This window comes from Talpa occidentalis, unplaced genomic scaffold (genome assembly GCF_014898055.3).
Source record: "Talpa occidentalis isolate TD23 unplaced genomic scaffold, MPIMG_talOcc4v2.1 talOcc4.5, whole genome shotgun sequence".
NCBI lineage: Eukaryota > Metazoa > Chordata > Mammalia > Eulipotyphla > Talpidae > Talpa > Talpa occidentalis.
Window position 1 is genome coordinate 61369558 of NW_023604861.1, and position 12951 is coordinate 61382508.

At 37.0% G+C, this 12951-nt stretch overlaps 1 long non-coding RNA gene across 1 annotated transcript in view; it reads left to right on the forward strand.

The window, feature by feature from the left end:
- The window catches only part of LOC129144659 (uncharacterized), a 176363-nt gene extending 168199 nt beyond the window's left edge, over positions 1-8164 (forward strand). Inside the window, exon 3 of the long non-coding RNA XR_008549079.1 lies at positions 8046-8164. This is a non-coding gene — a long non-coding RNA (uncharacterized LOC129144659). The remainder of the gene's footprint in view (positions 1-8045) is intronic.
- The last annotated feature ends 4787 nt before the right edge of the window (positions 8165-12951 follow it).

The window sequence follows — 12951 nt, forward strand, 5'->3', positions numbered from 1 at the left end:
CCTTAAAATTATTATTATTATTTTTTTAAGATTTATTTATTTATTTATACAAGAACTGGGATACAGGTCAGATGCGCCGGAGGGTGAAAGGATTCACCAGAGACAGAGTGGGGAACTGAATAGGCAGACTGATGAAATACACTGCTGGGGGGAGCAGCGGGCACTACAGGAGAGGTCTGCAACGCCATGTGGGACCCTTGCCACCGGCCAGGGTCTAACCGGCACTGCAGAAGCTGCAGCTGGCTTCACAGTGCGGCGCTCAACCGCTTGTGCCAGCAGGGGAGGCCCCCTTAAAATTCTTTCTTTCTTTTTTTTTTTTAAAGATTTATTTATTTATTTATACAAGCACTGGGTACAGTCAGAAGCGCGGGAGGGTGAGAAAATTCACCAGAGTCAGAGCGTGGAGCAGAGCAGGCAGAAGGACCGAGGTACACTGCTGAGGGGAGCAGCGGGAGGCAGGGGAGGTCTGCGCGCCATGTGGGACCCTCCTCTGGTGGCCTGGGAGCAGCCTGGGATCGAACCGGTGCTGCAGAGGCTGCGGGCAGCTTCGCAACCCAGCGCTTAACCGCTGCACCACCGGGGAGGCCCCCTTAAAATTATTTCTATGCCATTTGTATCAACATGGTTGGAGCTGGAAGGGATCATGCTCAGTGAAATAAGCCAGAAAGAAATAGAAAAATACTGGATGGTCTCACTCATAGCAGGAATTTAGAAAACCTAAATAAAGGACCAGAAAAAATCCTAATTATAATAAAGTAAAAATCAAAATCAACAGGCAAATCCCGTAGTGTTTCGCCTATATTTCCTTCTATGTATTTTATGGTTTCAGGTCTTATGTCTAGTTCTTTAATCCATTTTGAGTTGATTTTTGTGTATGGTGTGAGGTAGTGGTCAAGCTTCATTCTTTTGCATGTAGCGACCCAGTTTTCCCAGCACCATTTATTGAACAAACTTTCTTTGCTCCAATGCATAGTCTTTGCTCCTTTGTCAAAGATTAGTTGACCATAAATCTGTGGGTTTATTTCTGGATTTTCTATTCGATTCCATTGGTCTGTATGTCTGTTCTTGTTCCAATACCATGCAGTTTTGGGATTTGCACATCAAAGACATCTTTACAGACACATCACCCAAAGCAGTGATAGTGAAGAGAAAGATAAACAGCTGGGACTACATCAAATTAAAGAGCTTCTGCACAGCAAAAGAGACAATAACAAAAACAAAGAGAAACCCCACCAACTGGGAGAACATTTTTGCACCCAACACTAATGATAAAGGACTGATCACAAAAATCTGCAAAGAGCTGATGAGACTCAGCAACAACAAAGAAAATAATCCAGTCAAAAAATGGGCAGAAGAGCTAAAAAGAAACTTCTCTGAAAAGGAAATGCAAATGGCCAACAGACATATGAAAAAATGTTCAACATCACTTGTAATCAGGGAAATGCAAATCAAAACTACCATGAGATACCATCTCACACCAGTGAGAATGGCACATATTAAAAAAACTAGCAACAACAAATGTTGGCGAGGATGTGGAGAAAAAGGAACTCTTGTGCACTGTTGGTGGGAGTGCAAACTGGTCCAACCACTATGGAGAGCTGTGTGGAGATTTCTGGACCTACTAAACATAGAGCTTCCATATGATCCAGCAATTCCACTCCTAGGTATTTACCCAAAGGACACAGAAACATCAATTCCAAAGAGCACCTGCACTCCTATGTTTATAGCAGCACTGTTTACAATAGCTAAGCTTTGGAAACAACCCAAATGCCCAAAAATAGATGACGGATCAAGAAGATGTGGTACATATATACCATGGAATATTACTCAGCATTCAAAAAAGATAAACACATGCAATTTGCAGCAACATGGATGGCACTGGAAGGGATCATGCTCAGTGAAATAAGCCAAAAAGAAAAAGAAAAATACCGGATGGTCTCACTCATAGCAGGAATCTAGAAAACTTAAATAAGGGACCAGGAAAATGAATATAAGAAAGTGAAAATCAAAATCAACAAAAAACTATGAACCAGAGACACTTTTTGGGGGGCGGGGGGGAAAGGATTGGGGTCAGAATTGGGCGTTTGCAATTGTATGGGGGAATATAAAAATAAAATTTAATATTTAAAAAAAAATAAAATAAAATAAAAATAAATCTACCACATGATCCAGAAAAAAAAAAAAAAAAAAAACAAAAAAAAAACAAAAAAAAAAAAAAAACAAAATCAACAGGCAACTTTAAACCAGAGACACACTACAGGGGAGGAGGAGAAGGGAGTAGGATCAAAACAAGAGGTGTAGGAATTTTACAGGGATGATTGTACAAAAATGAAAAATGATGTAAAAATATATAAAATAAGAAAATCATTTCTATAATTATTAAATAATTCCAGATCTATGAACCTGCTGGAGTGTTTTGTGCGTGATCATGGGGAGACCAAAGTTTTGAGGGTTTTTTTTGGTGTTAATCTATTTTTTTAATTTTTTAAATTTTTAAATTTTTAAAAATTTTTTAAACAATATTTGCTTCCCCCCATCCCCTCAGATTGAGTCCCCATAGAATTTCCTTCCCCAAGGCATCCATGCACCATCACCATACACCCTGTGCTCCTCCCTCCCTCCCTCTAATCCCTCTCCCTCCTCCTCCCCTGCAGCATGTCTCTGGTTTATAATTGTCTGTTTTTGGTTTGCTGTGTTTTGTATTGTTATTATTGTTTTTTTTACACTGATGTCTTATTTGTTTTGCCTATATTCCTGTTATAAGCGAAACCACTGATATTTTTCTTTTTCCTTCTGGCTTATTTCACTGAACATAATTCCTTCTAGCTCCATCCACATTGCTGCGAATGCCATGAGTTTCTTTTTTGATTGCTGAATAACATTCTTTGTGTATATATACCACATCTCCTTGATCCAATCATCTATTTTTGGGCATTTGGGTTGTTTCCAGGTTTTGCCTATTGTAAATAGTGCTGCAATAAACATAGGTGTACAGGTGGCCTTTTGAATCAATGTTTTTGTGTCCTTTGGGTAGATCCCTAATAGTGGAATTGCCAGGTCGTATGGTACCTCCTTTTTAGTAGTCTGAGGAGGAACATTTTGTGCTAATCTAAAAGAAAGTAATAAAGCATAATTACCAAGTAGAACAATATATTGCCCTGTAATTCAGGGATTGAAGTGGTGGTAAGAACAAATTGAGAATAGAGTAGGAAATTCTGATAAGAAAACATTGCAATGCATTTTAATGAGTGGAGTGAGGCAAACGATAGTTATTTAGAGGCAGAGGTCAAGGGGAGGAGTTTATGGTGTCTGAAATTGTGTGCAAAATATTGACATGAATGAGTATCACAATTGCTATAGTTGAATGGCACCATATAATCTCATAAGCACAGATCCCAAACTCAAATATCCACAAGGACCATGAAGAAAATGTAAAGCCTTATTGGACTATAGTCGAATGGCACCATATAATCTCATAAGCACAGATCCCAAACTCAAATATCCACAAGGACCAGGAAGAAAATGTAAAGCCTCCAAAACACACTCCAAAACACACTCCTTGTCTAAAGCAGGCAGTCACTATTCAGCTCTAGCCAGTTGTTGCTATGGAGAAATACACATTCAGTTTGGACAAATCGTTTTAATTTCTTTGTTATTTAATAGGTAGCTTTTTAATATTTAAGGGAAAAATATGTTAGTTTTCTATTTTGAAAATTGTGCTTTATTGACATTGCTCAGCTAGAACTATAATATTGTTTAATGTCAAAATTACAAAGTCAAATATTATAGATTAGAGTTACTTTCATAGTAGATGTGACTTTTCGATTATTACAGTTTAAATTATTCAGTCTACTTTAAAAACTGCAAATAACAAAAGCCATTTTTGAATAAAGGAGATTCATAATCATTTTTCACTACTTGTTTCTTAGTTAAATATTTGTCCTCTTAAACTTTATTTTTAAATGATTTTAAAATTTACAGAAAAGTTGCAGGAGCAGTAAAAAGAGCTGAGTGTCTTTTTGCAACTTCACCAATTATTAACACTTAACCACATTTCCTTTCTCATTGGGTAATTGTTATTGTCAGATTTTGAAATTTTACCCATTTTAAGAGATAGGTATCTCTTGTTTCTAATTTGAATTGCCTAGTGATTAATGTTTGTTCATCTTTTCATGTTTTATTTATTTTCAACTGTGAATACATCTATGGTGAAATATCTTTTCAGAGTCTTTGTTCCCTCTTTTTTTAAAAATTGGGCTGCTTGTTTTCTTCCTATTGAGTTTTGAGGTTTCTTTATGTATTCTGATAATAGGTACTTTATCAGAAATGTGATTTGCAATTGTGTGGGTTGTCTTTCATTCTCTCAGTAGTGTTTAGTCAGAGTAAAAGTTTTTAATATTGATAGAGTCTATTTAATAGTTTTTAAAATAAAATATAATAATTTCTATATTTTTAAAAGCTATGTTATTTTTTATTCCGATAATGTTAGCTTACCACACTGTATAAGGTTATACTGCAGCAGATGCATACCATCACATGCTGTCCACCACCAAAGTACCAATCATCTCTATCCTAGTCCACTCAGTTCCACCCCATTGCTTCCCATACATCCTACCTTTCTGGTGGCCCCAAATCTGCAGTCATATTTATAGAGCTTGCTTCAGTTTAACTGGTCTGTTCCTTTGTTTTGATTCTTCATATTCTACAAAGTTTACTTGTTATTTATTTTGCTTAGCATCATCCCCTCCAGTTCTCTTCATGTCGTCATAAATGGCATGGATATTTTTTTTAAATAACAGTATATTCCATTGTGTATATATACCACAGTTTCTTTATCCATTCACTTGTCCTTGGGTATGAGGTGATCAATAACTTGATTATTGTAAACAGTGCTCTAATGAGCACAGGAGTCCAAATATCCATTCAAATTAGTGGAAGTGCTGGATCATATGGTAGGTCTATTTTTAATATTTTGAGAAACTCAATGCTGGTTTCCAAAGGGCTGGGCCAGTCTACATTCCCACCAACAGTGTAGTATATGAGAGTTCCTTTTTCACCATGCTCTTGACAGCACCTCTTATTTTTCATCTCTGATACTGGTCACTCCCCTTGGTGTGAGGAGCCATCTCATTATGGTTTTGATTTTCATTTCGCTGATGATCAGTTATGATGAGTATTTTTCCATGTGCCTGTTGGCCACCCGTATGTCTTATTTGGAGAAGTATCTATTTAGCTCTTCTGCTCACTTATTGATTGGGTTGTTTTCTTTATGGTGAGTTGTATGAGTTCTTTGTAGATCCTTGTCAGATGTCTGATTTCTTTTCCTAGCTGAAGTTACTTTTTCCACAGTGCCCTAAGGGTAACAGTGTGCCTCCCTATCCCCATTGATTAAACCTTTCGTAACACAGGGTGTTGAGGGGGAGGGAAACATTTGTTCATGTGTGTGTTTATGGTGTCTAGATTTTTCATTTTATTTTTATAATTTTTAATTTATATATTTTTCCCATCGTTGTTCATTCTCCTCTCAGGTGTAATCTCCATAAAATTACCACCACCAAGACACCCGTGAACCATGACCATAGTCTCTTGTGCTCTTGGGGAGGGAAGCAGTAGTTGGCATTTTGTGTCTGCATATAACTACTGTTCTTTCCTAGGCCTGTGCTATACTAGACCTTTTCTCACAGGTTTAGAGGAAACTTTATCTCACAAACATAGAACCTGTAGAGAAAAATTTGGTAAGAGGATGAGAATTCTGTTACATCTGTAGCAACCTGAGAGCTGGTCCACTCCCATCTTCCACTAATCATTCACTATTGTGGCTACATTTTTCCTGCTGGTGTCCAGTGGGTCTTCCCCAGGTAAGCAGGTATGCATGTCTTGTCTCTTCTTCCAGGCATCTATCTGTTTTCATATTTTAGGATAATTTGATTCTCTGTCACTTAAGCTATCTGATTGCTTCCTAAAAATTATGAACTTGCAATTGGGTTTTTATTTTTTGATATGAGTTCGGGCTCCATATTTCAAAATGAACTGCCTTTGTTGATCTTTTAAAATAAAAACTGCAAATTTGAATCTTTATGTAATATTTCATTAAATGCTGTTAGATTTTTTTTAAAGCACAAAATTTGTTCTGTTGTCACTGTGCAGCTTTTGTGATTTCTGATTAATTCAAATTCAAGCACCTCATTAATTGCAAATTAAGAATTTGAGTTTTAGAGAAATTCAGTGGTTTGTCCACAGATATTGAGTAAGAGAAGGAGGAGATGTTACTGTAGCCATATATATATTTATGTTTTATTGGATAAGACATAACTAACCTAAAATTTATCATTTTAACAATCTATAAGTGTATGATTCAGATATATTAAATCTATTTACTGCATTTTACATTCATTACCACTAGCCACCTCCAGAACTTTTTCATCTTCCTCATCAGAAACTGGATCCATTTAACAATGGTTCTTCACTTCTGTACCCCCTCCCCCTGTAACCACTATTCTACTTTCTATGTTTATACATTTGCCTATCTTAGATACTCGATTTAAATTGAATAATGTAATATTTGTCCATTTTCTGTCTGACTTGTTTCATTTAGTGTTAAGTCCTTGTGGCTCATTCATGTAGTGGCATGCATAAGAATTTCCTTCCTTTTGAAAGCTGAATTAATATAACTTGATATCATATCCTACACTTTATTTAATCATTCATCAATCAATGGACACTTGAGTTACATCTGCCTTTTGGTTATTGTGAATAATGCTTCTGTGAACATTAGTGCACAGGTATCTGTTTGAGTCCCTGATTTTAATTCCTGGTGGTTTATACCCACAAGTGGAATTGCTGGGTTATATGCTAACTCTAGATTAAATTTTTTGAGAAACTGCCAAACTTTCCTACTGTGGTTGTGCGATTTTTTAAAAAAAGATTTATTTATTTATTTATGCATACAAGAACGGGGGTACAGGCCAGAGGTGTGGGGGGATGAGAGGATTCACCAGAGACAGAGTGGGGAACAGACCAGGCGGATGGACTGAAATACACTGCTGAGGGGAGCAGCAGGTGAGTCAAGAGAGGTCTGCTGTGCCATGTGGGTATCTCCCTGGCCGGGGATCAAACTTGTGCTGCAGTGGCTGTGGATAGCTTCACAGTGCTGCGTCTTAACTCCTTGCACCACCAGGGAGACCCAGTTGTGCCATTTTATTCCTATCAGCAATGCAGAAACATTCTAATTTCTAAACATCATCACTAACATTTGTCATTTTATTAAAACAATAGCCATTCTAATGGATGCAAAATAGTTAAATCCTTTTATATTTCTCAATATAGATATTTTTCTTTAGAATCACATATAGTACTGCCACATTGTCAAGTTACAGGAAAGAGCTTTATGACAATGACTATACTTTTCCTGGGACATATACAGAGGGAAACATGGAGTTCTTTGATACTTTCCAGAGAAATGAGGTCCAAAACAGTTCCAAATTTCTCCAAATTGGAAAGCATTTCTTAGAAGACAAATAGAAAAGAAAAGAAGTTAACACTTGTTGTTATATCTCCATATCCTCAACTATAAAGTGGAGAGTGTCTTCCACAGAGGGACCAAAATAAATAAATATCTAAAATGAAAATTAAAAAAAAGAAAAGAAATAAAAACAAAAAGTCATCTTTCAAGTATTCTGTGTTACAAGTTGTCCCTGATAATCCTATTGCCCTATTAAGTTTGTTACTTTGGCAACTCACCTAACCTCTGTGCTTTTGTGTCCTTATCTGAAAATAGGAGTAATAATATCTCTGTGATAGGATTATCATGGGGCTAATATGACTTGACATAAATCATTTTTTAGAACAGTGCTTGGCACAGAGTAGATGTTTCATAAATGACATAAATGCTCTTAACATCTCTCTTCATCCATCAAAGTGTAATAATAATAATAATAATAATAATATAGAAAGTCTTAAAAATAGCCTAATGTGATTAATAAAGATGGTAACAAATCAATGAGGACTAGATTTTCTCATTTTCACTTTTGCTCTTTCTCCTTCAGGAGTTATTTTAAGTGTTGACACAGGCCCAGTGGATCTCAGGTCGAGGACATCTGCCCTGACTTAGGCATTTATTAAAAAAATATTGTTCTGTTCTGGAATTCAGAAAAACTTAGAAGAAAAAAAAACTTTTAAGGTATTCTAGTGTGCAGAGGTCACTGTGATGTGTATGGTAAGAGTGGTGTTTAAATTTATAATGTATGAGTAAATAAAAAGAATAAAATGACTTATCTGGTTTGTTTTCTGTAATCTCTCATGACCTTGATTCTGTTAGTTTAGAGCTTTAAGTGGGAAAAAAAGATTGATTACATTGTTTAATAGAAGAGACCCTACCTCGCTATAGATATTATTTTGCTGTATGCAGATGACAATTGTCCAGCCTTTTCATTTTAATCCTTGATTTAAGAGCAGTCGTGTTCAGTTTTCTATTTTAACCAGAATTGCATCAGGTGTTGAATTTGTCCCCTGCTTCACATTTTCTTGCCCATTCCACCTTCTTACTCATCAGTGTTCTTTCCTGAATCTGACAGGGGCCTAGCAGGAAACAGATGTCACACTTAAATTAGGATAATTGGAAGTTAGTTTAATAAGCAGACTGTTTACAAAGGCATTGGTGGGGTGTAGGGAACTCCAGGGAATAGTGAGTGACACACAATTCCCTGCAGAGGGGACTGCAGTGGGGAAGGAGAGGAGTCACTCTTGAAATCCCAGTGAAGGTAGTGTGAAGAGGGCCATTACAAAGCAAAGCAAGCAGCAGCTAGACTCGACCCTTACTGGGAAGGAGAGGGGCAAGTAAATATTCCTAAATCTGTCTCCTCCCTTTCACCAGTCCCCTGCTAACAATTCCCATGGGCTCCTCCCAAGGGACTCAGAGGGCATGTGTCTGTTGTAGTCCCTAGTCATCATTACTTGCCGGGTAGAGTAAGCTTGCAGGGGATACAGGAGGTGTTCACATGCATGCTAGCTTTTGTCTTTCTCATGCACATCTGATTCAGGAATCTGTGTCCAGAGCCCACCATTCTCCGTTAATTATCTTATCTCTCCCCATCATCAATCTCTCCCTTTCCACCAATTCCTTCCCATAACTGGATATTTTTGCTGAAGTTTCCTCCATCTTAAAAACAACAGCAACAAGACAAAGCAAGCTTTCCTCTTTGTCATGTATATTTTTAGCTTTCTTGAAGAAATGACTGACATTTAAGACCCTAAGGATGAGTTGATATTAAGCAGGTGAAGAGTGAATTTAGGAAGAGAAAACAATAGCTTCAACAAAATTTCTAATGAGGAATAAATGAGATTTGATATGGGTGAAGATTCAGCATGGGTGAGAAAGAGGTTGGAGGACTAGCCAGGAGCCAGATTGTATAAGAAGACTATAGATTACAGAAAGGATTTTGAATTTTTTGCTGAGAACAATGGGAAGCTGATACAGTCACTATTACTATATAATAAATTACCCCCAAATTTAGCAGTACAATAAAACAGTATAATAAAAGCAGTTTTATTTTTGCTCAAATTTTGTAGAACAATGCTTCAGAAATGATTCCATGGGGCAGCTCTTACTCAGGGTCTTTCCCTTCACTATAGTCAGATGTTTCCTGGCTTCCTTTAGTCGGATGTTTCAAAGCAGCAGAAGTCTTGACTGGACTGTATAGTCAAGATGTTTCATTAAGGTTAGCAGTTGAAGCTGGGAGCTCAACTCTGAAGCTGTTGACTGGAGTGTCTAATACTGACCTTTCTGGAATGGTGGTCTAAGAATCGTTGAATTTTTTCACAATTGTCTTTCTCCAGTCCTTCTCTTTTTTGACCTAACCTCAGAATTCATGCATTGTTGCTTGGACTGATTCTATTAATTAGAAGGAGGTCAAAAGGTCATTATAGAATTAAGGGTGACGGCAATTATTTTCCTCCTTTTTATGTGGAGAGTCATAATCACATGCAGACTCAGTAGTATGTGGGATGGGAGTTATTGTGGCCGTCTTTGGAATATATGCTCTCTCAACCTATTTAAAACATTTTGAACACAGTAATAATGAAAGTCAACATAGTCTACAAAGATTATTATGCTGCTCAGAATGAAATTTAAAGAGTCAATAAGAGTATGTGGGAGTCTATGGAGATAGTGCATGTAAGAGATGGTGTTGGCCTCATGTACAGTGCTGGCAGTAGAGAATGATAACAATCAGCAAATTTGAGTTAATTTGTAGAGATTGATAAAGGACTGGTGTGGAGTGTGATGAAAGGTAAAGCCAAGTGTGTCTCTTAAGTTTTTGGGTTTGAAGCTTCAACGTAAAAGCCAGTGTCATTTGCTAAGATTAGGCCTTTATGAGGAGGAGCAATTATGAAAGGGAAAACTAAGGTTTTACTTACACTTGAGTTTAAGTTGTTCTGGGCACAACTAAGTGGACTTGTTCAGAGGCTTTCTATGAGCTTATATTGGAACTCAGAAATCAATTCCAGATTGGAGGTATAAATAGGTAGTCATTATCAGATTGTTGATGTTGTAAAGCCATGAGAACGGATCAGATAAACCTAGAGAAAGATGACAGAGAAATTATTAGATGAATGTGCTGATACCTATATCTAGATATTCAACATAATAGCCTTCAAAGAAAATAGAAATGGCCAGAGGGTGAATGTATTGTCAATTGATGGAGATATTTTTTCCAAACCCACATAAATTCATACAAAATCTCAAAGTAAAAGAATGGAAATGTTAAATATGCTTTCTCCAAAATATCTCTTAATAGGAATTTTTCCTTCTTGATCAAGTACCTTTCATACTTCACAACATAATAGGCAGTTTCTGCTTTTCTATGATTTCTATGACTAAGGTATTTATCAAAGAAAATTAGGTATTAGAAGTACAATACTGGAACGTTAATTTCTGTTCCCAAATAACTTGTTTATCATATTGTGTTTCTTTTATTTAGAAGCTGTTTAGATGTAAAGAGCTACCTGAGTGTAAAAATAACTTAACAACCTAGAATTAACTTTAAAAACTATCACATGGTTTAGTTAATTAGGGGTAGTTGGTTCAGCTTCCTACTTGTCAGAGAAATGCCTATTTTGAGGTAAATGCAATGAAACCCAGGAAAGGAGAATACAAACAGATAATAGATATAGATATCTTTTCTCCCAAAGAAAGAAATTATAAGATGGGTTCAATGACATCAATATGTGGCTGGGATGTATAATTTGATACAGTATAAAGGTAAACATAGAATATCATGCTTTTTGTGCAAAATCAGAGTGGCTAGGGAAAGAACAGGATGAAGTTGACGGAAAAGAAGTGATGAGGCAACAAAACTGAAAAGAGTTGTGTAATTTATGACTAATGAGGAGTAGACAGAGGTAGTATGCATAGGAGGTTTAAGAAAACATACTTGACAAAGCAAACAATCCAGTTTTAATACTGATACATTGTGGAAGTGCTTGTTGGAACATCATTTGATTATGAATTTGACATCTTCTAAGACTTCTAACAGCATGAATTTTGAGGCAACAACAGTAAAAATATTGAAGCAAGAGGGTGGCATGATCTGACTTGTAAGGAAGGACAGGTGGCAAGCTAGAGAGAAGATGATCACATAACACACCTATAACAATCTAAGTGAGATAGTACATGATGATAAACTGAACTGACTCACTGATAACAAAGACGGAAGGAAGAGCCTAGATTTGAGAGCAATATTTGAAATAGATTAACTAGATCTTGATGATTGATTTAATTGAGGCAGATGAGATAAAGGGAGTTGTGATTAGGCCAATATATGCCCATAAATGATATAGAAATTTATATGAAGGAAGAGAATATAGTTATGATATCAATGGGACAACTATGCAATACACATGTGATCTTCTCAACAGCTCTATTAAGTGAGGCAGGTAGGCATTATTTTCCTCTGAAGAAAGGCATTATGATTCAGAAGGCATTACAATGTATTAGTTTTATAACTTTCTTTTTTTTAGGTTTTCTCTGACTACTGATTCTTTGAAAACCTAATGGTTTGGGCTTCCCTGGTGGTGCAGGAAGTTGAGCACAGCACTGTGAAGCTGTCCACAGCCTGTGCAGTGCGGGTTTGAGCCCAGCCAGCCAGCGAGATACCCACGTGGCATGGTAGACCTCTCCTATTGTGCCCGCTGCTTCCCTCAGCAGTGTATTTCAGTCAGTCTGCCTGTTCTGTTCCCCGCTCTGTCTCTGGGTGAATCCTCTCACCCTCCTGCACAGCTGGACTGTGCCCTGGTTCTTGTATAAATAAATAAATAAATAGTCTTAAAAAATATTAAAAAACCCTTAATGGATGATATCAGCCACCTAACCATCTAGTATGCCAGAATACCAGCTGAGGCACCACTGGAAACTGACTTGGGCTACCTTATGCCAAAGCAATTAAACAAGAATGAATGCCACTCAGACTATTTTATTTTATTTTATTTTTTAATTTTTAATGTTTTAAAAAGATTTATTTATTTATACAAGAGCTGGGGTATAAGTCAGAGGTGTGGGAGGGTGAGAGGATTCGCCAGAGACAGAGCTGGGAGCAGAACAGGCAGATGGACCAAAAGCACTGCTGAGGGGAGCAGCTGGCAAAACAGGAGAGGTCTGCTGCACCATGTGGGAATCTCCCTGGCTGGCTGGGAATTGAACCCGCACTGCAGAGGCTGTGGACAGCTTTACAGCACTGCGCTCAACCTGCTGTGCCACTGGGGAGGCCCCACTAAGACTATTTAGACACCTGCATTATCCTGCTATCAAGGTGCAAGAAACATAAGAGAAAGAAACTACAAACTCACATTGCTGATGATAATAGATGTATAAATTCTACAAAATTTTAGAAAATTAAGCCCAACAATATGTGAAATACAATAAAATATCATGAGTATATGTAGCTTGTCCTATGAATG